The following is a 27,989-nucleotide window of genomic DNA, read 5'->3' as shown; positions in this document are numbered from 1 at the left end:
TTTGACATCCTGCCAGGCCCAGCATTAGCATTACCCTAGGCTACAATTATGAGGCATTGATTATTTCTCAGCACAGTGCCTTCTGGTTAAGGGTAAGGTAAGGGGACCCCTGACCATTAGGTCCAGTCATGACCAACTCTGGGGTTGCAGTGTTCATCTCGCTTTTCTGGCCAAGGGAGACGGCATCCAGCTTCTGGGTCATGTGGCCAGCATGACTAAGCCGCTTCTGGTGAACCAGAGCAGCGCACGGAAACGCCGTTTACCTTCCCGCCGCAGCGGTACCTATTTATCTACTTGCACTTTGATGTGCTTTTGAACTGCTAGGTTGGCAGGAGCAGGGACCGAGCAACGGGAACTCACCCCGTTGCAGGGATTCGAACCGCCGACCTTCTGATCGGCAAGTCCTAGGCTCTGTGGTTTAACCCACAGCGCCACCCGCATCCCCGCCCTCTGGTTAGACCCCTCAGTAAACCTACCTAGTGGGAGCAGGAAACAGTGTCTGTGTCTGGGAGCTGCCATCATTTATCAGGGAGTTGTGGGACTGGTGTAGGGCTGGCGCTACCGTTAAACAGAAAGAGGCAGCTGCCTCAGGTGGTAGATGCGGTACAGAGAGAATTGTGTGTAGGGAGAGCTGTGTGAGAGATTCAGTCCAGTTCACAATCCCTTTATGAAACAATGTGAAAACTAAAAGAGAGCCATCCTTTGATATTCACACCTCTCCAAATTTAGCAATGCAGTTCTGCAGCAAAGAAACATGTACAAGAATGCACGCATCTGTTTAGAATGTGCATATATTGCTGAAAATAACATACAAAAATGCACTATACACATTCAGTGGTACCTTGGTTCTTGAATCTAATCCATTCCAGGAGTCCGTTCAACTCCCGAAACCGTTCGAAAACCAAAGGGTGGCTTCTGATTGGCTGTAGGAGCTTCCTGCACTCAATCGGAAGTTGCATTGGATGTTCGGCTTCCGGAAAACGTTCACAAACCAGAACACTTCCGGGTTTGCGGTGTTTGGGAGCCGATTTGTTCGGAAGCCAAGCCATTTGTGTACCAAAGTACCACTGTATTGTGGAAGATGGCACACAAAAATGTGTACATGAGAAGAAATTTGCACTAAGATACTGATGAATTTTCCTTGAGGGCTTTATAGAAAACATGCACAAACTAACATGGAGAACTTAACTTATAACTGAAATAAGTGAAATTGACAGATTAGCTCATCCTTAATGGTGGCGTAAGCTTTCATATACTACAATCTATATTGTTATGTGCATGATGTGTTATACAGATGTTGCCAGGGAGGGGAGGATTGTAAACAGTGAGGACAGAGGAAAATGAAATGCAGAGACCACAGACAGTGATAATCGCCTTATTAACAGCAGCCATTCATAAAACAGTTGCTGGAGACGATAGCATAGACATCCTGGCTTCACTCATTAACATCTATAGTGTGATAAACTCTTTACAGAAGTTAGAACTGCAGTGTGGTCTTCTTTGAGAGAAATTTGATTACCAGTTTCTCAAAGACTTGACTCTCCCCTCACCCCTTCAGGAGCTTTGTTAAGTATAAACCCCCAAATTTGGGATTTCCTCAACTGGTGCCAAATAATTTTACTTATTTTGTGCTGTTTTGTACTGAGAACCCTGTGTATTGTATCACCCCCCAACTGAGCAATTGTTACTCAAACTGGGGTTCGTAGTTAACACCCCCAAATCCAGCATTGTCTGATTTACTCCAAACTGGTGCCAAACTTTTGCAATAGTTTTGTACTGCAAACCCCATGTTTTGTACCACTCCCCAAACTGAGTAACAGATACTCAGGCTAGGGGCCACAGGTATCCCTGCCAAACCCAGTATTGTCCAATTCACTCCAAACCGGTCCCAAACTTTTACAAGAGTTTCAAACCCTTCTGCACCACACACCCCACTCCCAAAAGGAGAAATTGATACTAAAACCTAGGGTCCTAGTTAATGGCACTGTAGTTGGCAGCATCGATTGACTCCATTTGCACCATTTTGGAGTACAAACCCAATGTTTTGCCTTGCCCTTTAAAAATCGCAATAAGTAACACGTCAAACCTGGTAAATACCTCTGTCCTTTCGAGAAACAGAACTTGCTAGTCTATAGTTTCAAATATGGAGTGTTTTTTCTTTAAAGTACTTTTCATTTAGTTTTTTTATAACAGATAAAAGTCTTCTAACTAACACAGGCATTTAGGAGGAGCTTCGTAAATTTGCCTGAATGGCACAGTCTCCCAAATTTTGGGGTTTGTACTTAATAAAGCTCCGTTGGCATGCAGTGCTAGCAAGCTTTTTTTCATTTTTAAGCAACCAGAGAGAGGGGCACTGGCAAGAAGGAAATGACATTCAGTTCACTATTCAACCTGAAAAGGTGGGCCATAAAGAGTTTTGGGGCTGCCAAGTTGGGGGCAGTTCCCATTTCACCTTTGGAACAGAGACAGACCAGGCCACTCCTGCCTCTATGATATAGAGGAGGTGGGGTGCAATCCATTGGTGTGCCACTGGGCAATTTCTGGTGGGCTCCCAGTTACTGCTGGTGGTGGAGTTTTTTGCCACAATTTCTGGACCTAGGGATAGAACCTGGGACCTTTAACACTCAAAGCTGATGCTGTACCACTGAGCCACGGACCCACATTCGCCCCCATTGAGAGGGTAGACTTTGCTTCAAGTTTGCTGCATCACAGATGTGACAGAGGCCACATCTCACAGAAGCAATGTTGACTCTCTACATCACTCCACAGCCCCCTTCAAAATTCCCATGTCACCACTGTTGGTTACTCTAAGGGTCAAACCTAAACGTCTTGCCTTGTTTTGTAATGAACACTGCCTCTCTTTTTCAGCAATTTATGGCATTCATAAGCCCGCTTAAATCGTTTCCATGCTGTTCCCAGTGCCATTTGTCTTTTTTTACTCTCACTGTCCCCAACCTCGTTGGCCTTCGTTGGCGTTTAATCCTATTGGCTGTGGCAACCTCCAAGTTTTGCCAGCAGCATCCCATCTACAAAGCTACATCCAATACAGTGGCGACGTGAGCACTTGCAAATATAATAGAATGGATCATCGCTAGCCAACCAGGCTAAAGAGCAGGACAGGCAAGCAAGTCCAAGAGCATTGAGGGCAAAGAAGAGAAATCAAAATGGTGCTCAGAAGAAACTGTTGCCAGGGGGACAAAGCAGTGCTGTGCATCACTGAAACAATGTGCCGAGGCATCATTTCTAGACATTTGTTCAGCTGTGTGGAATGTGCTGATTTTGAGATTAATATCAAAATTGGAGGGCATTTCACACAACCCTTATTACTTCTGCACTGGATAGTAAATAATTTTCACAGACTTCAGCAGTGGGTATAATTGCAGTGCAATAAAGTAAATCACTGTGGAATTTAGTCGGGTGTTTGACAGCAAGTACCCTTCCAGTTCTTCTTCTCCTTCTTCTATTATTATTATTATTTTATTATTTTATTGAAGGATAAAAAGTACGTAATTACCGGTAGGATAATATGAAAGAAGAAGAGAGAAGCAACACACATGTAAAAACAAAATGGGGGGGGGGCACCCAAATACTTGTATACATTTCAAAAAATTGTCATTATAATTAACCAGACCTTAGCTTATTACTGTATTTATAAAAATGAATTCCAACTATCGCTAAATTTGTCCATGGCAAGTCTACATTTGTATGCGACTTGTTCATGTGTAGTGAGTTGTGCATATCTTCCAACCAATCATGGAAGGGAGCTGCATTTAATTTTTCCAGTTCATGCACATTGTCCCTTTGTCAGATTCCAAGTGTCCTTCCAGTTCTTAATTCCTCCTCTTGCAATGTGTCCAGTTCCTCCAGTTCATTTATATCCCCTTTGCAGGGGGTGTTCCCTGTTTTGTTTTGGTAGTCCCCGTGCCTGTTGCTTCCCTTATCTCCCTTGCCACACCTTCCTTTTGAAGATGCCCTGACTCACTTGTTTTTCAGGTGGGGCCGAGGGCGAGGGAAGCCCTGGAATCTGCGCAGAGTTGGGTCGCATTCAATGGTTGGCCTCCTAGATGGGTTGATGAATGGCAACTGGCTGGACCACATCTTGCTAGCAAAGCAGGAAGTCTGTTGGTGGTGTCAATATATATATATATATATTGCGTAAGCCGGGTCCAGCAATTAGCTTCACAGCCAGTCCTGCTGCTGTGCCCTGCCCTGCGCAAAGCAAGGCTTTCTGATTGATGCTGCAATTTTCTTGCTTTAGAAGCATTTAGTAATTAAGCTCACCACCACCTCTTTGCGATGGCTTCCCTTTGCATCACAACGAGGAAGCATGATAAGAGTCATTTGCACACTTTGGCTCAGATCAAGGCCAAGGGACTTCCAAAGATACAGTGGTACCTCAGGTTACATACGCTTCAGGTTACATATGCTTCAGGTTACAGACTCTGCTAACCCAGAAATAGTGCTTCAGGTTAAGAACTTTGCTTCAGGATGAGAACAGAAATCGTGCTCCGGTGGCGCGGCAGCAGCAGGAGGCCCCATTAGCTAAAGTGGTGCTTCAGGTTAAGAACAGTTTCAGGTTAAGAACGGACCTCCGGAACAAATTAAGTACTTAACCAGAGGTACCACTGTACAGGGAAATGCTATTGCATAAATGCACACAGTCCAGCACTCCCGGATTTGAAGTTCCATATTTCCGTGGAGGATAGGACGACACACGGGGACTGCTCTGTTGAAAACATGCTCTGCCTCCCTTTCACCTTGGTGTTTCTGAAGAGTTCTGGTCCATTTGCTTGGCATTCATTGCCCCGAACTAGGCGACACAAAACCGATAAGCACTCAGCCAGTTGTGCAGTGAGCCGTAACATAGGGATGAGTAGTTCTGGTGCTTTTTTTTCACACCAGCAAGGATGCCTGTTATTGGAGCGAAGCTTACTAGAGTTAGAAAACGGTGGGGTTGGAAAACAGGTTTGGCATGGCACATATAATCCCTTTGCTAGACAACATAGAAAGCTCATTTGTATGGACTCTACTGCTCCCGGATGTGTCCAATCTCACTCCCTCTCGCCATGGTTTTCCCCAAAAATAGCTGCCGCCAAAACAAAGCACAAACAAACAAGGAAGTAAGTAAGGAAATGGGCTGTTTGGATGAGTGAATCCATGGTGCATATGGCAAGGTTGGGCATAAATCTTTGGGTGTGGATAAGTGAATTTTCCGATAGCAAGCAGGTGGATAGCAGGACCTGGAGGCACACTTTTTAAAATCCTGTACTCTGCCCTTGAAAATTTCACCATCTTCCCCTCTCAACTTTGATTATTATGAGTGCAATTCCCCCGCCCCCCCCATTGATGGAGAACGGGTGGGTGAGGAAACGAACAAGAAGTTTTCAGCACAGCACTAATACCCTTACACCGCCCTTTGACAGCTCACTGTTTTATTACCATTGGATGATCCTTATATATGAAGGATCAACACAGCTGCCTGCCTTTCTGGATGCTTCTTTAGGGCGTGATTATGGGCTGCCCTTATTATCCATAGTGACTCCAGCTTAAGGAATTAACGCAAAAAGCTGCATTGGAAAAATCATCAGCTCAATTATCTGGGTTAACTGACTGATATATGATACCTTGGGCCTGCTTTGCAGAAGTGGGAGAAAATAAGTGCATACCCACAGAGGAAAACTGGGATGCACATCTTTCAGGGATGAGCTACCACAGGAGTCATGTGACTTGTGAGAGAGCACGGCCCTCCGAAACGGATGTCTTTTGGGGCTACGCTCTTGCGGGAGCCAAAGCAATACATCCCGGGATCCACTCAGAAGCCAAGATGGCGTCTATAATTCTAGGATGTCCTGCTTAAAGTGGGACAGTTGAGAGGTATGTGAGTGGGATGTACGATTCTTGCCCCTCAGGTAATTTGTGTAAGGTCTGTATAGTGGACTTCACAAGAGGCAATGGATCTAACAAGTTTCTTTGTTTATTGTTCCAATGTAATTCTATCCCATGTTTCCTCACACAGCTCCTAAGGCAGGTAATAAATATAAATAAATACAGTGGCACCTCGGTTTTAGAATGTCCTGGAAATTGAACGTTTTGGTTTCCGAACGCTGAAAACCCGGAAACAACTGCTTTAGTTTTTGAACGCTTTTCGGAAGTCGAATGTGCCACACGGCTTCCATATTGAGTTTTCCATAAATAAATGCTTCAGTTTTTGAACGTTTCGGAAGTCGAACGGTCTTCTGGAATGGATTATGTTTGAAAACCGAGGCACCACTGTACAGTCCTATAAAAATAAAAACTATGATAGGAGAAGATAGAAAGAGCAGGAAAACCAATCAGTAAACTACATCCAGTTAAAACCTTTCAAGAATGGGAAGCGAAGACATGGAATTAGATCACAAACCCAAGGTCTGTCTGAATAAAAAGCTCTTTCTCTATCTTTGGGTGGAAGGGCATCACAGAGAGAGAGAATGCTTTTCTTCTTTCTTAATCTTCTTAAGTATATTTTATATTTTTCCATAGAAGCTTGTAGCTCTCTGAAAGCTTGATCCCCCCCCCCCGGAGAATCATTTGGATGAAGCATGAATTGGACATAAACCAAACTAGCTTCTTCTTCTTTTTTGTAAAGGAACCAATAGGAAAGGGAATCAGTTCCGTATGGGTCGACTTGAAAGAGAACTTTTTCGCTTTAAGATGAACTTTTCAAGCTGTGGATTAGGCTGTGCTGAAAAATTGACTCCCTGCAATCAGCAGTCTGAACTGGTAGAATCCAGACTCTATTCTGTACAACTGGTGGTTTGGTAAGTGGTTGGTGGGGTTGGGTGGGAGAGAGCCAAAATGAAGAGGAGAAAGATAAAGGCCTCCACCCAGACTCTGGGAAAATGGTCCTGAAAGAACTCTGCAACCTCAAATTCCAGCCCCTTAACAAGCTGCCCCAGGCAGCTCTCAGCTTCTTTGCTAAATTCACAGCACTGATGTGACTCCCTAATAGGACTCTATAGTAATATTAGGGCTCAAAACAGCACTGGTTACTGAAAGAGCCAGGCAGGAGGTGCACAGGGAGTGGTATTAAGACACTGAACAAGGAGAGGACGTTGCTTACATCATGTCCATGTCCCTTAATTAAAATAATTGTCTTTAATAGCCAAAGCAAGGAGCCTTGCTGCAGAGTCTCCCTTTGTAGGGCATTTTTTGCCCCCGGGGAGGTGGAGTGGCAGAGTTGGTTCTCTGGCTGCATGGCTTTAATGGGATCCTGTCCCTTGGCCCAGTTCCCAGGGCGATAGAGATCAGCAATCTGTGGTGGTGTTGAACTGGGGAAAACTGGCCTGGGGTGGGGTGGGGGCAACCTAACTACTTGGATGTGCTTCTTCACTCAGTTGGCCTCCTCAAATATGACTCCACCTTCTCCAAAAACGAGCAACACAAACACATTCACTAAGGATCGGTGGAACTGTTCTTTTAAGTTTCTCTGTTTCTTGTTTTCCCCAATCCTAAATTCAGTTCTCCAAAATTCTACATCAATTCACAGATTCTCTCTAAATCTTCACTGAGAATTTCTACCAATTTACACCTTTCTTTTTTTTTTACAACTTGGCCTAATATACATGATTTTGCAAAACAATTTCCCCAGTATACTCATTTTTAATGTTATTTTCAATAAAATACATTTTTAATGCATTATTTACCATAGCACATGCATTTTTGCACACATTCCTTGGCTGGGGAGCTGCATTGCAAAATTCAGAGAAGTGCAAACTTCCAAGAAGAAGAAGACGACGACGACTGTGTTTTGGAATGTGTATTGTTTCAGAAAGTGAAAATTAGGTAGGTTCACCCTGTGGGGTGGGGCCAGTTAAGCCTGTGTCCAGAAAACCAAAAAGATTCTCCACCCCTGAACCACACTGACTGGCAGCAGCTCTCCAGGGGTCTCCTAGCTAGAGCTGCCAAGAGTTGAACCCGGAACCTCCTGCATGCAGAACACATGCTCAAGTTCTGGCCTTTCTCAAAATAAGGTGTGTGCATGTGTTTTAAGGGGCAATCTGCATATAACCAGAGGGCAATCTGATCATGGCTAACATAGTAAATCAACGCTTTCTCTTTTGGGGCGCATGTGTTGATCAGGGGTTCTGAATTTACTCTGTGTCTGCATCTAGGCGCCAGGCAAAAACATTCCTTTTAAACCAGGCCTTTGGTTGATCTGATTGACATCCTACACCCTCTTAAAATGTGGCTCTTTGGGGGGGGAGGATATTATTGGGTTGTTTTTTTAAATTTTGATTATATATATTGTGGTTTTTATGTTGATCTTTTCTGTGAACCACCCTGAGACCTCTGGATATAGGGTGGTATATAAACTCTAATCATCATCATCATCTTACTTTCCTGTAGCTGCTCTTCAGTTGCCTTTTAGCGAGCTGAGAGACCACCATGCCCAGTTTTGGACCTTAGCTGAGAAGGAAAGCGTTTGGATAGAGAAGCTGTGGGGAGGCAGGGCAGGGCAGAGCGAGTCCCCTCACCCATTGCTGTGAAAATCAGAGCCACTCTTTCCTCTGCTACTGCCATGTCACCTTTGGCCCTGTGCCACCTGCAATGGATGCACGGTTTGCGCCACATGAAGTGGCAACCCCATCTCCATTCCTGTTAATGCTGCCTTTGAATTGCAGGCACCTTTTCTCTGCCATGATGATCAGCAAGCTCGTTAGCAAGCAGGGCTGTTCCTGTGCCAACTGCAGTAGGCGGAGTAATTTATTGAGTGCTGCGTGGGTGAATGAACTTGTGTAGCCTGGAAGAAACTTGCAGAGGAAAATGGGACAAGGACAACCTGCCATCTATAGTAAGGTTACCAGGTTTTTTTCAATGAATCCGGGGACACTTTTCAACTTCAGTAGGAATGATAGGATTTTGTATGGGGACTGATTTGTAAATCCGGGGACCGTCCCCAGGAAACGGGGACATATGGTAACCTTAATCTATAGGCCAGCCTTTCCCCCTTCTCAGTTCTTATCCTAAAGGCTTCTCAGTCTTTATCCTAGAAAGAAACCTAGGATGTAAAACACACCGGTGTTTGATTTGCAAAGGCATTCAGTTCTTCCTAGGGAAGGCTGCCAGACGGAACATTTGAAAGAGTTGCGTATGTCTAGCCTGGAGAAGAAGAGATTAAGATGAGACATGATAGAGGACTGACATGCAGAAAGAAGATGGAGCGGACTTGTTCTCTGTGACTCCAGAAGGCAAGACTAGAACCAGTGGGTGAAAATGTTGTGTAAGCAGATTTTGGCTAAACATGAGGAGAATGCAGTTAAGACATGGGGAACCTTTGGCCCTCCAGATGTTGCTGAACTACAACTCCTGCCAGTCCAATCATGCATGGACAATGGCCAGAGATGGTGGGAGTTGCAGTTCAAGAATATTTGGAAGGCCAAAGTTTTCCTATTGTCGTTGCAGCCTTCATTGTGCAACTTGCAATAAGGACAGAGGGAGTTGAACTAGAGGACCTTCAAGGACTCTGCCACTTTGTGTGGTTCAAAGAAGAGATGGAGCTAATGGAATGATGTGGCCCCAGCAAGGGCTCCTGTCCCCAACATGCATATCCTTTGGTGTGATGAAGGTGGCACCTGATTGTTGTGATCACCTGCCACAACTCCATCCACATTTATCAGCCATCATGCTAAAAGCTTATTTTGGTACCAGAGGTACCTAACACCACTTTTCCTAACACCATGTAAAGTGCTCAGATTATTTAAGTGCTTGGAATGTGTGTGTTCCCCTTTATCTGAGCATCGGCCTACTATTGTCTTTATATGTGAAGAAAGGGCAGTCCTTTGTTTAATTTGGCTCCAGGTAGGAGGCTAACATGGTTCTTGATCTGCCATGGGCACAATCCACAGAAAGCTATTTATTATGTTTATTTATAAAAAAAGTATTTATATTCTGCCCTCTCATAAAATATCAGGGCGGTGTACAGCTATATAAAGATGTAAATACCATTAAAAGCAGTACAGAAGTTCTCCTGGACAAACCTCATTGACATGACATACATACACATAGGAACACAGGAAGCTGCCTTATGCTGAGTCAAATCCATTGGTCCATCCAGCTCAGCCCTGTCTACAACCGACTGGCAGCAGCTCTTCAGGGTTCCAGACAGGGAGTGCTTCAGCTGGGGAATGAATGAGTGACCATCTGCATGCATGCAAAGCAGGGGATGAGGTAGTGTGGAAGACCATCATTTCCTGGAGTGCAAGAGAAGGCCTCTAGTGAGGGTCCTGCCCTTAGTCCTGCAGGGCATGATGCTGTTGCATCTGAATTCAGTGGGCTGCTGCCTGCCAGTTTGGTTCAGTGGTTCCTTGGTCACCAGTATAAAGTTCAGAACTGGGAACTCATGACATGGCATGGCATCAATCCCATAGTGCCCATTCTGTTCCTAATTGCAAAGCAAACACCATTGAGCCGCAGGCAGTAGCCAAGCAGATGTTTGAAGTGACAGCAGAACTTTCCTGTCATTAAAGCAAAGAGACAAAAACACACACACCATCAGCCGCTTTTCTGTATGTTTAAAAGCAAGCCCACTCCTCGAATGTACTTGGATTTCACCCATGACTCCCCAGAATTGCAGCTATCACCCCCCTTCACTTTCATGGGAGAAAAATGGTCGCATGAAAGAGGGAATGGGTGCAGAGAGAGATTCATCATTGCCCGAGTATCTCCATAAAATATAAGAATGAAAATGTGCATTTCATTTCTCTCTTTGATTTGTAAGAAGTGTAAGGGGCCTTAAACCCCTTTTGCTCTTTGGCACTGAAGTAGGAAAAGTAGGCTTGCCGTATTTCAAAAAGTAAAATTTCTGACACCCCCAATTTTTTTGAGCTTTTTTTTTTAAAAGGAAACCCCGAAAACAAAGAAAGAGGACACATTTTCAACTTCAACTTTATTTAGTTATTTTTCCTCCCCGCCCCCCCACAGGGCGAAGGGGGCGGTGGCACAGCCTCCCCCCAAACAAACCTCAGCATCTCCAAGAGCTGGTTCTTCTTCTTCTAGCGGGGAAGGGAAGGGAGATTCCTTGTTGAGGTCCGCCCCCCCCCTGCTTTGGGAGGGTAGGACTGAGGAGGTAAGTTCCTTTTGACCTGTTCCCAAGTAGCCACAGGTGCCCTGTTCCCTTTCAGCTGGGCTCCTTGCCTCCTGCTCTGCATCCTGGAAAGAGTAAAGATTGTCTTCCTCGAAGCAGCAGCTTCAAGAAACTAACACAGCAGCTATCAAAAGGGGAGAAAAGCAGGGGCAGGATAACTGAGTTGTCTTTATTTTCCTCTCCGGATGGCTGGCGGGCACTTAGGGATGCTCTCACAAACTTTCCACTGTCCTCCGCTCTCCCCTCCTCATTTGGGGCTGCTGCGCGTGGGGAGGCAGGGGCCATGAGTGCACTTGGGGTCTCCCACATAAGGGGGGGGGCATTCAGAGGGAGGAAAAAACCCAGAAAACTGAACAAAAAAATGGATTGCCATACGTACAGGAAATTCCGTACATCTCTTAAAATTCAATTTTTTCCCCAGGACGCCATTTTAGGTGTCCAATTTCCTGGCATGTCCGGAATTTTCCGGGCATATGGCAAGCCTAAGGAGAAGCAACAGCAGCTGAATGGCTTATCTGTGGGGAACTAATGTGCTACGTACCTTGTTGTTTCACCACACAAAAGAGGCAGGTACCACTTCCCCACTAAGAGAGCTCCCTGTCCTTCGCAATTCAGCTCTTTTATTTCCATCAAGCCCTGGTGTCCGAGCTCAAGGTGAGTTTGCTCTGTTTGTGGAACAAGCACCCCTCAAGGTTCCCACCTGCAAAAAGCTGCTGAGGCCACTGGAAAGCAATGCCCTCTTGCAGGCGTGCCACACTGTGGAAAGAAATGTCCCTACTAGCCTTTGCCCTCGTTGTTTGCTCTCAGCCTGCCAAGGGGTAGTGCGTTTGCTTGCCTTTCGAATCACCCTGGCCGAAAAAGATCCATTTCCTCCATCCCACATTATTAAAGAACCAGCAGCATCCTAGCTCTGGCTCTGATTCTGGTTACAGACACAGCAGTCAACAATGAATTCAGTTGGGCTTCCTCAGATCCAAAACACATATCCTCTGCCATCTGCTGTCAATGCTTGTCAGATGAAACCAGGTGTGGTTGTTTTATATTATTTGGAGAAAATAATTCACGAGGCAGGCAGCAAAGACAAAGAAGTATGAGCCTAGAGCCAAGATTCTCAAATGATGTGCTTCCAGAGGTTTAAACAGATGCCTTGTAAAAGCCAGTATCTCAGACACATCCATCATTCTGCAGGGCCTTCTGAGTGTGAAATCCCTTGCAGGACTGAGTGACCTCTCTCTCCTAAATTATAGGCATTAACAATATGCTGAGGCGATGGCGGAAGCTGCCAATGCCCACCATTAATGCCTGCCTACCCAGGTCCCTCCCCTACTTAAACATTTGTTTTGTTGAGGAGCTGGGTCTTGGAACCACCATTTTAATTTCCCACAAAGTGCTGATCTAATTTTTATTTCAGGGCACTTTCAGTAATTTAATAATGGCTCCCATAGTGTGGGCCTGGGAGCCACCATTTCAGGAACAGTCCAAGACATTTTGCTGCCTGAGGTGAAGGACAGGAAGGTGCCATTTCAACCTCATCCATCATACAAACACCAAAAGTGAATCTTCAGCATTTGTGACAGGATTAGGGGATTACAGCTTCCATCGTACCTAAGGACAGGAGGCCAGTTTAGGGTGTTAGCCAAGTCACACATACAGCTAGCAATGGGCAAATGTTTCCATTTTAGGTTCTCATAGGCCCCATCTGCACTATATATTTAAAGCAGTATCGTACCACTTTGAACAGTCATGGCTTGCCCAAAGAATCATGGGAACTGTGGTTCGCTAAGGGTGTTGCGAGTTGTCAGGAGACCCTGATTCCCCTCACAGAGCTGCAATTCTCAGCATTTCCTGGGAAGAGGGATTGACTGTTAAACCATGCTGGGAATTGTAGGTTAGTGAGGGGAATAGGGGGCCTCCTAGCAACTCTCACCTTTAACAGACTACAGAACCCAAGAGTTTTTGAGGAAAACCATGACTGTTTAAAGAGGTACGATACTGCTTTAAATGTATAGTGCAGATGGGACCTCTAGTTTTCATTTTCCTACTCTTAAGGTTAGTTCTCCACATCAATGAATGTGACTCTTATCTTTGTGTACTGGACTACATTGTAGGCTACACACCCTTCAACCCAGGCAAGCAAGGGGCATTATATTCAAGGGTATATTTCAGCAAAATAACTTCCCACTCCCAACTCCAGGATGTGGAACAAGGCCAATGTCATAGATCCTGGAGAGAGGCTGTCGCCCACGGAGGGATTCTGGCCTGTACAGAGTCCCAAAACTAAGCTTACCAGATTTTTTTTCAATGAATCCGGGGACGCTTTTCAACTTCAATGGATTTTGTATGGGAACTGATTGTAAATCTGGGGACGCCTTGTAACCTTACCCAAAACAGCCCTGGAGAAGTGCCTTTGGCCCCTGGCCCTACTGAACATAAAAAAGATCAAGCTACATAAAATACTGGGGGATGGGAGATTCATAGAAGTATGGGCTTTATTGGGCTGTGGAATCCACCGTGAGGATATTGAAATGTGGGTGGGGTATACTGAAAACTCTTGCATCAAACAGGCGCAGACTTACCAGATTAGTCCCAGCCCACACATTCTGTGCAGGCTTGCCTTTCCTTCTGCTTTACCCGTCAACAGATTTGTGTACACGGAGAAAGCAATTTCCAATTCATGAAGGCTCCTTCCAGACAGTGTTGTGCCTTGTGGCTTATTGGAGCTGACTTGGTTCATCTGGAAGTGATTGCCATCTTGATGAGCAAGCAAGAAGCACTGAGCTCATGTGAGCACCCCATGCGCGTAAGCAATTCCCAAGTTAGTGCAAGGCAGTAGGTGTGGGATGGAACTAGAAACTGGGAAGTCCCTGCTTCCAATATCACCTCTGACATAAGAGCAGTTTTAGGTAAGCCACATTCTCTCAGACTCGGTCCCCCATCTACAAAAAGGGGTCAATAATACTGACCTACCTTAGAGGGGGGCTGTAAGAATTGCTTGGAATTTAGAAATACATGAAGCTCCTGGACACTGGCGGAGGAAGAGGAGTGCGGGGGGAGCGCCCTGCCCCCAGCAGCATGATCCCCAGGGTGCCATTGCAGCTGCCCTTGTTAAGTTGTGGGTGAACATATCAGACGACACAGCAATTCTTCAAACAGCTCTTGCTTATTCACAGGCCGGAACAGAACTGAACTGAAGGGTTCAGCCAGCTTGCATATATAGAGCTCCACTACAACGCAACAGCAACCACTTTCTGTAACTATCCAATCACTGAACGTCACTTTCAATCCCTTATTTGCATATGTGGACCTGAGTGAAAACTATCTGCAGTATCCTGCTGCTGGTAGGGTGAGAACTTCAGTACATAACAGCCCCCCCGCCTGCCCCCAGAACGTGCGCCAGCCCTGCCCCCGCCTGCTCTCCGCCCCCAGTGCCGAAGCATGAAGCTCTGCCACTGCTCCTGAAACACTGATCTATGATTGTTGTGCTTCCATGCAGCTAAAATATTTCAAAACAAGTCCTTTGTTTATTTGAGTTCAGTCGCATATTTTGAGCTTTAAAATTTCAGGGGCAGCCTGTGCAATGCCAAAATTTGCCCCCTGCTGCCTCCCGCCTCCCAATGTTTGTCATTATTGCAGTGCCCCCTGTGGCACCCTCTTGGCTTGGCGCCCAGTGCGGGCAAACAGGTTGTACTCCCCTAAATCTGCCTCTTTTTAGTGGCTTTCCAGATGATGTGATTTGAGTGAGAGTGACGTGTATGGGTAAATCTGGGTGTCTTTCAAATCACATTTCCACAGCAAGCTCACCCTCTGTGTGAGTGAGCGTGGCATTGAAACTCTGGGCATGATTGTTGCCAGCAACAATTGGCTAGTACCAGTGATGTCATGAATAATGAGCAGAAATACAAGATGTTGGCCTGTTAACACTTGATATTATCTAAACACTCTTATTACAGTCAAACAATTACTGTAGATCACTCACAATGCAGTAAATGAAATTGCCAGTCTATAGTTGTCATATCCTGCATATTAATGAAGCTAAGAGCTGGAATTTTAAATCAAGTTTGGCACTTTTAGTAATGTTAGGCTGATTTACTGCGTTGGGAGGTTTTTGGAACATTACTTTGGAGTTCTTTGATGTTCACCCTAACAGCTGAAGGCCTGCTTACTAGGCAGTGAGCTCCATTGAACACAAAGAGGTTTATTCCTGAGTTAACATGAACATGATTGTTCTGTCCGTTTATTAATTTCCTTGATGTACAGTGAATGATGTATATTAATACACTGTTTTGATTCTAGTAAAGGCATTTAGATAACATTAATTCTTATGAGCAAGTTCTTGATTTTCTGCTTATATTTTGGCCTGTATTTAAGACTGCCTTTCCTGTGGCTTGCGGGGGAGGGGGAGTTGATTTTTAATAATGAATAAATGTCCCTCCAGACATCCTTTCTTAACTGAGCATTCATCATGATTTGTACTCATCTTGGCAGCTATATGTGATGGCACTTTCAATACCAGTTGTTCCTGCAAAGGTTTTGTGGTCCTAATGCCACTTTGTTTGCAATAGGTGCATGTCCCATAGTTTCCTGCTGAAATCCCATAACTTTTCATACTACAAATGTTCCAGGTTTTGGGTTTTTTTGTCCCACTTTTACTATGTGATAGTGCAATAGTGCTCCTTGGGGAAACAGTCTTAGTTGAGTTGGTTTTCTAAAAATGTTTGCTTGTAATTAGTTTAAAAGAATAAAACAAGAATTCCCTGGATGTCTAGATTCAAACTTGAGGCAGATACTCTACTGGTGGGAGAGCTGCAGCCACTGGCGGAGGAAGAGGAGCGCGAGGGGAGCTCACCGCTCCTGGCAGTGCGATTCCGTTGGGGTGCCATCGCGGCTGCCCCCCATCCGCGCTAGGTGCCCCGCCCCCGCAGGAGGCGTGTTCCGCCCCCAGGGTGCGTGCCATGCCTCCAGGACGCACGGCAGCCCCGCCCCCGCCTGCTCTCCACCCCCCGGTGCCAGAGCATGAATCTCCGCCACTGGCTCCAGCAGAGATTTAAAATAAAAAAGCATGCAGCAAAGTGAGGAAATGTAGGCTGTTTGGCCCTTACAATATCCCCTTCTAAGTTTCTTTTCAAAGTTCCCCTTTCTTCTCCTTTAGCATAGAAACAGACCGTACATTTGGTAAGTTAAAATGGTTTCCTTACAAATCCCTCAAAGGTCAGATTCATGTGCTTTTCCATATAGCAGCAAGAAAACACAGGCAGCAAAACTTAGTATCAAAGTCAATAAATGTTCTTAAATTAGTTGTACAAAAAAACAAAGATGACTTGCTAAAGCCACGTGGTCTGGGCGTCCTTTCTGTTTGGATTCACATGGTGGAAGAAAGTGAACAAAGGCTTTGATAACCCTTCATCCCAAGGTGAAGGGGTGTGACATAATTGAGTATGACAGTACAGCTAACTCTATGGTCTTAACCCCTGCATGCATTAGCTAGAGCTAAGCATGTTGGTTATGTGTGGCTGGATTTATCCCACAAATCCACCATGCTTTTCACTGCACCACTTGTTAAACAAAACGAGCCCTGTGCTACGTATTTATATCTCATTTCAGCTATGGGTCATTGCTTGTAATAGAACATCATTCACATCTATGCTATGCTGTTTATGACCACTATCTTCCGGATTTTCCTTGTCCATTGTAATGAGAAGATGTTTAGGCAGGGGCAGACCAGCCTGCAGCATGAGCCTCATATTACAAATAGCATAACTGAGGCATAGAGAGGTAAGCTGAGGTGTCCAAAGTCAGTCAGTTGCAAGACTGGAATTAGCAGCTTTACCAGGGGAAGAGTACAACACTGCCAGCATCTTTCACTCAGTGTGCCTCCACAAGTGGTGTTATTGCAGCATGTGACTGGCTTATAAAATCATAGAGTTGGAAGGGGTCCCAAGGGTCATCAAGTCCAACCCCCTGCAATGCAGGAATATCAACTAAAGGATCCATGACAGTTGGCCATCCAACCTCTGCTTAAAACCTGCAAGGAAGGAGAGGCCCACCTCCCGAGGGAGCCCATCCCACTGTCAAATGGCGCTTACCATCAGAAAGTTCTTCCTGCTGTTCCGTCTGAATCACCCCTTGCTCACCTCCCTCCCTACATGCCCACTCACCATCTGAATGAGGAGCAAGCGAGCACTAGCTGGGCAGCCATTCAGCGAGGGGGCAGAGGATGTGGTGGCGAGGCCAGGCTGGGCTCCAGGGCCCAGAGACCCCCAGTGGCAGACAGGGTGGGATGGGGATTTCTGTGTGGAGGTGCCTGGTTCATTGTGTGCCTGGAGTCACGGCCCCCACAGGCTCCCCCTCCCCACTAAAAGGTAAAGGTAAAGGACCCCTGACAATTAAGTCCAGTCACAGACGACTCTGGTGTTGTGGCGCTCATCTCGCTTTACAGAGGGAGCTGGTGTTTGTCCGCAGACAGTTTTTCCAGATCATGTGGCCAGCATGACTAAGCCACTTGTGGCGAAACCAGAGCAGCGCACGGAAATGCCATTTACCTTCCCGCCGGAGCGGTACCTCTTTATCTACTTGCACTTTTTGGCATGCTTTCGAACTGCTAGGTTGGCAGAAGCTGGGACAGAGCCCAGAGGCCCCCAGTGGCAGACAGGGTGGAAAGGGGATTCCTGCGTGATGGTGCCTGGTTCATTGTGTGCCTGGGGCCACGGCTCCCATAGCCCCCCCCCATGCCCCTGCATTCATTATTCCTATGATCCCTGTTTATAAAACCCAATAAAAAGTTATTAATGAACAGGGCACTCTTTTTTCTTATCTATGCTGAGAAGCATAAAAAGAATGCTTTTAGAGGGTAATCCTCATTCATTTACCTGAGATTAGGGAAGGTGGAGAAAAGGTGGTTTCGTTTTGCACTACAAGGTGAACCTACTTAATCCGCTCTTTCTGAAACAATACAGGAACCAAAACACAGCCCGCCTTCTTAGTTTTCGATTCTGTAACAAAAGTTCTTCAGCACACATATACTAGGGTAAAGTATGTATTGAAAGGTATATTGTGAGATACATACACAATCTGAACCAAAAGGGTCTTGCTTCCCCTATAGCCGCAGCCTTGCATTCAAACAGAAATCAGTCATTGCTCTGTCTCTCTGTCTTCTCCCTCCTTGGTGCTTTTCCTCTGGTCCACATCACTGACAACTCTGCTCTCAACTCTGGCTTTTTCTGTTAAGGGAGGGGCCTCCACCCACCCATTTGCTGTCTCACACCAAGCCCCTTAAACCCCCATCATCAGGAAGTTGGTTTGGCTATTCCAGGAATTAGAGGGCTTGATTGTCTTTTAACATTTGCTGGATCCAGGGACTAGAAGGCTTGATTAGAGTTCAACACTTACTGGATGCAGGGATTAATGGGGTCTGGCACACAGTTTAACACCACCACCCAACTCATAGCATTATACTGTATTGGCCCAAATATAAGCCGCACCCAAATATAAGCCACACCTAAAAAATTGGAGAGGGGAAAAGAAAAAAAGAAAAAAATACCCGAATATAAGCCACTTCCTTCCTTGCTGCTCCTGGCTGCATATTGGGGGGCATGCTGCGTTGCTGGTGGCCTTTCCCCTTCCCGCTCTCTCCCTTCCTGGCCTTGGGGGAGAGGACAGGGGACTACGCAGGGGGCGGGTGACGCTTTGCCGCGCTCCTGGCACTGTTTGCCCTGCGCTCCTGGCTGTATACCATAAGGTCGCAAATATAAGCCACACTTTAACTTTTCACGGTCGGAATCTGAGGGGGAAGTGAGGCTTATATTCAGGCCAATACGGTATTAGTGCAAAAAGGCACCTCAAAATGCATTATAGAGTTGGGGGAAATTAGCACTAAAAAGCCAATGGATTTCATGAGATCTTTACAAATAAGAAAAAGTATCACAAACTGATGTGAAGAAGAACCGAATTTAAGAGTAGAAAAAGGAGAAACCGATTCGTTCCGGAGGTCCATTCTTAACCTGAAACTGTTCTTAAACTGAAGCACCACTTTAGCTAATGGGGCCTCCTGCTGCTGCTGCGCCGCTGGAAAACGATTTCTGTTCTCATCCTGAAGCAAAGTTCTTAACCTGAGGTACTATTTCTGGGTTAGGGGAGTCTGTAACCTGAAGCGCATGTAACCTGAAGCCTATGTAACCTGAGGTACCACTGTAGATATACCCATCCCTACCTGGGAGTAAGTCACGTTTAATTCAATGGGGCTCACTTCTGAGAGCAGACATGTATAGGATTGCACTGTCAAGCGACCAAGGACTGAGCAACATACCATTTTCTCATTTTCATTCTTAATGTCAGTCACTTCCTCCTCCATAGCATTGCCTCTGCTCCAGGCAGCTGGTGCAGATTAAGGAGGCTCTTGATCATGCCCCCTGGAATGCTGACAACATGCTAAGCTGCTTCTGCGCACCTCCTCCGAGTGCAAGCGCAAGCGTGCCTTCCAAGCCATTAGCATAGCTGAAGCGTGGAGTTTTGGCCACTGCCTGCACTACCTTTCTGAGACAGTCCGGATCGGGATGGATCGGCATGCTACTGTTGCCCATTTCCCCTTTTATCTGTGATTTTCACTTTTTAAAAAAACCCATATAAAAATTGTATTTAAATATTCAGATACTTATTTTGTTGCAAAGTATGTATCTAGATACCAACAGTGGTACTGCGGGTTGAGAACTTAATTTGTTTTGGAGGTCCGTTCTTAACCTGAAACTGTTCTTAACCTGAGGTACCACTTTAGCTAATGGGGCCTCCTGCTGCCACCATGCTGCTGCCAGGCGATTTCTGTTCTCATCCTGAAGCAAAATTCTTAACCAGAGGTACTATTTCTGGGTTAGTGGCGCCTGTAACCTGAAGCGCCTGTAACCTGAGGTACCACTGTATTTTAGAAACATTTTTGAATGTATCAAGCGAAAGCCAACTAAGTTCTACTTAGTATGGACCCATGCAAATTAATGTTAGTTATGTCCACTCATTTCAGTGGGTCTACTCTGAGCAGGACCAGCATTGGATACAAACTTATTTTATTATGTCTTTTAAAAAATGAATATGTTTTATCCTAATTTATATATTTGTGTGTGTGTGAGAGAGAGAGAGAGAGAGAGAGAGAGAGAGAGAGAGAGAGATTGCAAAATTTAGAGAAATGTGGAATCCAAATAATAATTCCATTCTGACCTATGTATTTGTATGGGGAAGTGCAAATTTGGTTGGTTCACTTAAAATGTTGTCTGAAATTCCCCTCAGTCCATAGCGTCAACCATATTCAGGCATCCCATGAAAAGATGGGTGTTAGAAAGAGAAAGAGTTCTTCCTTTTGGGTGGAAATGGAATGTGTTTGCCTGTAATCTCCAGCCTTCACAAAAGGCTGTGTTCCCTTTCTGTGCTGCAAAGCTTTTTGGCGGAAAGTACGAAGATGGACAAACAGCATGTGTTGAGCAAGCTTCACCACTCCATTCTGTTCCTAAGGTTGAATAGCTCAGCCAAGAACCTTTCTAAACAAGCTGGTCCACCTGACCTCTTGCCTAAATGCCTCTAATTTTACCAAAGCTTTTGCCAGCTGGGTGGCGGTGGAGCTCTGACTTCCAGTTTTGCCTGGCTTTGCTAAGGATGGATGGGTGTTCCAAAAAAAAATAATAATGTCCAAGTGCCAGACGCTCATATCTCTTGACCTCATTTCCACTCTCAACCTAAAAAGCCAGTTGTTGGCTATTTTGTTGACAAGCTCATCCTTTGCACTGGAGGAACGCCAGAACTCACCCATGCTTACAAATAAATAATAGACAGTCATGGAATGGAAGCTGTCTCCGTAGCTAGTTATAACTACAGTCATCAAAGGAAGGCTTCACAAGTCCATTTCTTCTGGCAGAGCCTCAAACCTGAAACCCAACCAAGGCGGCCATTGTTGACTGTTTTTTGTCCATCCTGACTCTCTACACTGGATACTGTCCTGTTTCAATAGTCACTCATTCGTGGCTTGCCCACTCAGGAGTCATGACAGAGGCTCTTTTGAAACTGATGTTGAGAAGAGAGCTCCCTCAGACCAGAATACCTGAAGGAGAGCCTTATCCTTTCTCTCTGTGCGTGCGTGTATGTGTGAGTGTCCACTCCTGCTTCAGCCTGGACAGACTTTGGAGTTTTACTCCAGGTTCCTTTGTTAAGTGTGAGATAATGAGTGACAAGGAGCAGACAGGGTTGGTTCAATACATTTTGCAGCCTGAGGCAAAGCATGGCTCCCCCTCTCATTCTAACTACAGAAACCGACTGGACTGGCAGCTGAACTTTACTCCAGCACTGGCAATGGGACATCTTTCACCATAACTAATGGCAGGAGGCCCTGGAAAAGACCCTGATGTTGGGAAGGATTGAGGGCACAAGGAGAAGGGGACAACAGAGGACGAGATGGTTGGACAGTGTTCTTGAAGCTACCAGCATGAGTTTGACCAAACTGCGGGAGGCAGTGGTAGACAGGAGTGCCTGGCATGCGGACACGACTAAACGACTAAACAACAACAAATGGCAGGAGGCTGGATAAGGGGAGGACAGGGCAGGCGGCACAGCACACTTAATTCTGTCTACTAACACCTTGTTGCTGTTCCCCACCCCAGCTTCTGTTGCCCACAGCAGCTGCCTCAGTTTGCCTCGTGGTAGAGCTGGAACCAAAGAGCCAAGTCTTCTCCATTATGCCTCCCACTCCCACTGAAACATTTTGATAGTTCTTCCAGGACTTTTTTTTTAAAGGCTGGCAAATGTTTCTTTATTTAGAAGTCTAAGCTGCCTTCCAGCATATACTGTTCTTACAGACAAGGCAGCACACAACATACTATAACAAAAACATATTACTATATAAAACCATCCAATTAAAGCCTACATGATTAAAGCCGTCCAATGAAAAACAATGATTGTTGTCTTTAGGGTTGCTACTTACACACTGTCAAAACAGAGGAAGTGCATCACCAAGGCCTCTTCTGCATTATACATTTCAAGCATTATGGCTTCCTCCAAAGAATCCTGGCAGCTGTAGTTTGTGAAAGGAGCCGAGAGTTGTTAGGAGACCCCTATCCTTCTCATAGAGCCACAACTCTCAGAGTGGTTTAACAATCAGTCCTGCTTCCCAGGGACTTCTGAGAACTGTATTTCTCTGAGTAGAATCAGGAACTCCTGACAACTCTCAGCATCCTTAACAAACTACAACTCCCAGGATTCTCTGGGGTGAAGCTATGACTACTTAGAGTGGTATGATGCTGCTTTAGACATATAGTGCAGATGGGGACCAACAAAATAAAATAAAAATTGCCTTAAAATGTGCATATGCAGATTTTTATGGCTAGATGCAGATTTAGACATGATTACTGCAACTTCAGTAGAAATACAATCTCCACGTAACGAAGAAGATGACCAGGTGATTTCTGTGCATATTCAGTCTGTTATCCAGGTGCTGACTATTGCTGGGACAACCTCAGCTTTCCTCACTCTCCTGCCTTATTTATCTTTAACCCAGACAGCCCTTTAAAGAGAGAACTCCTTCCGAGGCTGGGCTCCAGCAGCTCTTGAAATAGAGGCCCAGAGGCACCATGTTCTCTAGTTGATTGAGGGGGTCTGGTGTGACATCGTGAGGAGCCAGGGGGTGGAGCCAAACACCCTGTGAACATTGAGGAAGCCCAGCCCCCTCAAAAAATAAACTGGGGATCTGAAACTGCTGTAGCCCCTGGGAGCCGGCGCCTATGTAGAGGACTGACCTTTGTTAAATAGGAAACATGGCCAACGTAATTGCATTGTTCTTAGGCTGCTTGGAATATGATCTCTTTGGATACGCTTTTTTACCACTAGTGTATATTGTTGGCTGGTCTAGCATGAAACTCATATTAAATTGATAAAATAAATAGTAAACACATAAATCAATTTCTCTGGGCAGACACAAAAGGGCTGCTGGTCAATCACTTCAGCTGAGAATGAGAGTCTCCAGCTGAGGCCAACAACTCAAAACATGAAGCACAAAAAATAAAAGAAAAAAGCTTCCATTATTCATGACTGGTTCCACAGAAGTTTATTCCAAGTGAAAGGGTGCCTACTCCACAATGTTCACGTTGAGAGCCCTAAAGAACTCCAAGCAAAGCTCAATTACTCATAAAGAGCAAGTAGGAAATAAATGGTCTACACAACAACTAGGTAACCCGAAAAGACACAAGCACAGCAGGAAATGACTGGGAAAACCAGAAGGCCAGCTTCACCAGAGGCAAACATCATATACTTAAACTTCTGGGAGTCTAGGAAGTGCTCGGAAGAAGCTTGATCCTCCTCCCATCAGAATCAATTAGGACCACATCCCATAAACAAGTGCACACCCATTCCAAAGCTTGCTTAGAAGTCTAACCATTTCAGTCAGATGAAGAGTGAGGTTAATCATCCACAGGCATTGGGTTATCAGGAAAGCAAGCCCTGGGCAGTCCCTCCAAGCTGGGCTCAGCCTGGTGCTGACAATCTTGTTTTCCTCATCTAGGTTGATGATGAGAGCAATAGGGGGGGGGCACCAGAGGCCACTTCTGAGCAGGCAGAGTCACAAATTGTAGGCGCAAGAGCCCATTTGTCCAAGGGGTTGGAATCCTGGGTTCACTGGGATATTATATATTGACTTTCTAATCACAAATTGGCTCATAAATGTGTAACGGGACGTGTACTGGGACCACTCAAGGCTAGTGCCTTTGATTGGCTGAGTACCTCCTTCCAAAAATGTGATTGGCTCCCCAGACCTCCCATATCACCGTGAGTGTCACTGCTGTGTGGTTGTAGTCATTCTGCCCTATTCTCCAGACCCTCACCAAAAAAATCTGACTAGCTACTCCAACCTTGTCCTCTGGGCTCTCCACAGTCCATGACCTTGTCTGATCTCTAGACAGAAATCTATTAGACCTTTTTTCTGACTCCAGAACATCCCTTTCATCTTGGCACATGATCCAATGGTCCAATATGCCTAGGCTATAGCTTCTGGACACAGGAAACCACGGTCCTCTGCACTTCTGCCCAGGATACTGAATCAATAGTGAGAGGGCTGTGAAATTTCCCAGGTTCTGGTTTCATCCTGCCTACCCAAGCGAACCATTGGCACTCCTTGAGTGAGAAGTTTCCAGGTGAGACCAGGTGCATTCTTCCATTGTCACCTGAGACAGATGCCAACTCACCAATTTGTGAAGAAGTACTTCATTTTTTCTGTCTTGAATCTCCCATCATTCAGGTTCATTCAAGCATCATAAGAGAGGAAGAAAAAAACCACCCTTTCTCTGTCCACGTTTCTCTACACCATGCATCTCACGCCTTACTTGACTTTTCTCTAGACCAAAAAAGTTATCTTGGGTTGTGAAGGGAAAAGTGTACGAGGTCCACGAGAAAGGAAGTCAGATATGAAGCCTCTGCAGACAGGCTAGGAATCCATCCTTTGTCCTCACCTGTCAAATTCTTACCTCTGCTGACTGCCAGGAAGCACCTCTTGAAGGTCTAGCCTTGGCACCATTCAGGGCAATTATAGACAAATTCTGAAGGAAGCACCTGTGCTAATTCCAGAAGACATGGATGGAGCAGTGTCTGGTGGCTCTGTTTACCTTTGGCTGAAATGAACATTGGATGTGTTGGTAGATGAAACAACACACGCAAAAACACAAACAAAACCAAGGAGTGCCTGGAAAATATGGGTCAATATTTGACCTGATGTTTAATTTAGACTCAGTTACAACGTGCCTTTATATTTGAAAAGCAGGGTCAAATGAGCTAGCCAAGCACACTGGTTAACTCCGGGTGCATTTCAAAAAGCTGGTGCATCTCCTCTTGTTGGGTTTGCCTTCTCAAACAGGCAAACTCTTCTAAGCTGTGCTCCTCAAACAGTGAACTCTGTGGTGCTGCTGAACACTTTTCGCAGACACTGAGGTCCAAGACCCCACCATATTGGCTTGATGAGCTCAGCACATGTGCTTAGTGCTCCTAAAACACAACATGTGAAGACATAAGTCTCAACGCCCACTCTGTCAGCACAAGTTGCAACCACGAGGCCTTGCTTCTAGGGGGGTTCCTCCCCCATCCAGAGAGCCACACGCAACCATATACTTATCTCTTCCCCTCAGGGAAGGCACAGAAACCATGAGTGGCTAAGCCACCCCCTCCCCGGTTGTTCAGACACACCCAGGGGTTGGGGCGACACTATCTGCCTCCTCATCTCCAGGCGGCTGGATCTGAAGAGATTTCTATCTCTACCACTATATGTCTAAGCAGAAGCAATACACCCTGTGTGATTTGGCAACCATGATGTGGCTGCTACAGACAAAGGTAACGTGAAGCAAATGGCTGATCATTTTCGGGGTGGGGTGGGGTGGGGGCATTCCTCCATTTCGCAGCCTTTGAAATGCTTGGCCATCTAATAATAACACCATGGAATGGAACGGATCGATTAGTTTAATTATCCTTCAGGAATCTGCTTGCTCGGCAGCTTGCTATCATTTTCTTAAGGCTGCTTTGCTAGGCTGCATTAGATGCAGCCATTAATTTAAGCACTAGCCAAGTAGCCATAGGGGACAAGGAATCCAATGCACGCTTGTGGGGGAGAGACAGAGGCTTCGTCCCACCTTGCATTGGTCACGTTCCAGGAAGTGAAAGGTGGGTTAAGCCTTTTATCACTTAACACTTACTCAAGAGAGCAGGGTTGAAAGTGTGCTGTATTCTCAACAAACCAAGGTCAGGCACAGGGAGGAGGAGTCAGGGCAACAGAGAGATTCCCCTTGCTCTGACAAGAGAATGGAGTAATAATGGGCCTTTCATGTCTATTTGTGACATATTAGCATAGTGGGGGGGGGGAGTGTCACAGAACAAGGAAAAAAATCAAGCAGAGACTAGGTACTTCTTTCTGTTTTCGTTTATGGGCTCTCTACTTCATGCTTCCAGTTTAAATGGCAACACTTCCTGTTTAAATTGTTTACATTTCTAATTAAATGCTAAAAGTTGCATTGCAGCTGGATGAAGATCTGTTGTTGTTGTTGCTGTTATAAGAAGAAGAAAAACACCTCAATGAGTTTTACACGTTGAACCATTGCAGTCAGAAAAGAAACACCATTCAGTTCAATGGCACTTACTTGAATACTTAGGACTACAGTCATGCCATATGGTTGATCAGGGATGTGAACCCAGGTATGTCCAGCCAAATTCCAACATGCTGATTGTCACACCACATTCAGCCAGCTCACTTTTCTATTACTATTAGCTGTTCCTAATAAGCTGGGTATTATGGTATATATTGCTGCTGTTTGTGGATATGTATCTTTGTATATAGCTATTTGTCTATCATGGCAACATAGATGCCTGCATTTTTGAATTATCCTTGGAGGTGTGGCTATGGAGGCTGTCATAATAAGGTCCTGAACTTCTAAATTTACCACTACAGTGCTGCTGAAGCGTGTGTTTGCCTCATTTCTCTGTAATCACAACCAGCACCTACACATCTGAGATTACATAATAGTTTTTACCTTGGAGGCCTGATACCTCCTCTTTTTAAGAAGAAGAAGAAGAAGAAGAAGAAGAAGAAGAAGAAGAAGAAGAAGAAGAAGAAGAAGAAGAAGAACTGGGGCTTTGGGAATAAGTCACCACTTGCTGACTTACGCATTTTGAGCCTTTAGCGGAAACTGACTGCATATTCCCCACATTTTCCTCCTTGCCTCAGTGAGGGCTACAAACTTTGCTTTCTTGTCATTTCAAAAAATGTGTCGACCCCAAGCAATCCAGACTGAGTGTTGTGATATACAGTACAGCGGTACCTCTAGATGCAAACGTGATCCATTCTGGAGCCCCGTTCTCATCTAGAAGCAAATGTAACCAGTGATGGCACGTCTGCGCACGTGCACGCCGCTTTTCACCGCTTCTGCGCATGAACGTGACGTCATTGCACAAGCGGCGAAACCCAGAAGTAATGCGCTCCGTTACTTCTGGGTTGCCGTGGAGCGCAACTCGAACGCGCTCATCCCGAAGCACATTCAACCTGAGGTATGACTGTACAAGGAAGCATTACTGCATACACATATGTACACACAGAAGCCCTGAACTTTTGTATTTTTCATTGGATTTGTTCTAGGGTGGAGGCACATTGACAGTCCGGATTTCCAGCAGATGTCACTACCGTCATCCTTGCCTGTGGGGTTGTGCTGATTCCTAAACAGCTCACACAGAGGCATCAGCTGTTTGTTCACACAGTCCTGCATCACTTGCCTCTCCTTCTGTAATGACAACCTGCCCAACTCCAGCTCCTTTCATCTTTGAATTTTAAAGTGTGTTTTAAGCCCTCATTAAATCTCACTACACCCAATGTGAAGGAGGTGTTAAGTGTTATTAACTGCATTGTACACAGAGGGAAACTGAGGCACAGAGCGGTCAGACGACTTGCCTGCAGTCACAGAGGAAGTATGTGACAAAGCCATTAATAGAACCTACGACTGCTGGATCACCACCTCCCTTTTTAGCTTTGACCATTCCAATAAATACCAGCATGATGCACATCAAAGCAATAAACTGTGATGTCTCATGGTTTGCCGTAGCCTCGCCTCCTCATCCTTCTAATGCCATATAGGTGAATGGTCCATTTGATGAACTTATCTTTCAGCAGGTGATGCTATCATTGTCTTGCTTGGGCAAAAATGTTTAGTTCAGGCAAGGGGGACCTGTAGCCTTCTGGAGGTTGCTAGACCACAGTTCCCTTTATCCCTGACTATTGGGCATGTTAGTTGGAGTCCAATAACACCTGGGGCCTCACAGATTCCCCATACCTGCTTTATATTGCAGGGCATTTTGAACAAGAACGTCTGGAAATCATAGA

At 45.4% G+C, this 27,989-nt stretch overlaps 2 long non-coding RNA genes across 3 annotated transcripts; one reads left to right on the top strand and one right to left on the bottom strand.

Moving 5' to 3' along the window:
- Positions 1-10,905: 10,905 nt before the first annotated feature.
- LOC310710849 lies at positions 10,906-25,925 on the bottom strand. Its single transcript, XR_014528272.1, has 3 exons — positions 25,819-25,925; positions 24,604-24,747; positions 10,906-11,187 (listed from the first exon to the last, which is right to left on the bottom strand). It is a non-coding gene; the product is annotated as an uncharacterized lncRNA (long non-coding RNA).
- LOC310710840 lies at positions 25,309-27,685 on the top strand. 2 transcript variants are annotated; one of them, XR_014528259.1, is made up of 3 exons: positions 25,309-25,459; positions 26,140-26,314; positions 27,252-27,685. It is a non-coding gene; the product is annotated as an uncharacterized lncRNA (long non-coding RNA). The 2 variants fall into 2 exon arrangements; XR_014528260.1 differs by lacking the exon at positions 25,309-25,459 and having other exon boundaries at positions 25,998-26,314.
- Positions 27,686-27,989: the final 304 nt, after the last annotated feature.

This window comes from Podarcis liolepis (assembly GCF_965112155.1).
Source record: "Podarcis liolepis genome assembly, chromosome: 7".
Lineage (NCBI taxonomy): Eukaryota > Metazoa > Chordata > Lepidosauria > Squamata > Lacertidae > Podarcis > Podarcis liolepis.
This window is presented reverse-complemented; position numbering and strand designations above follow the sequence as displayed.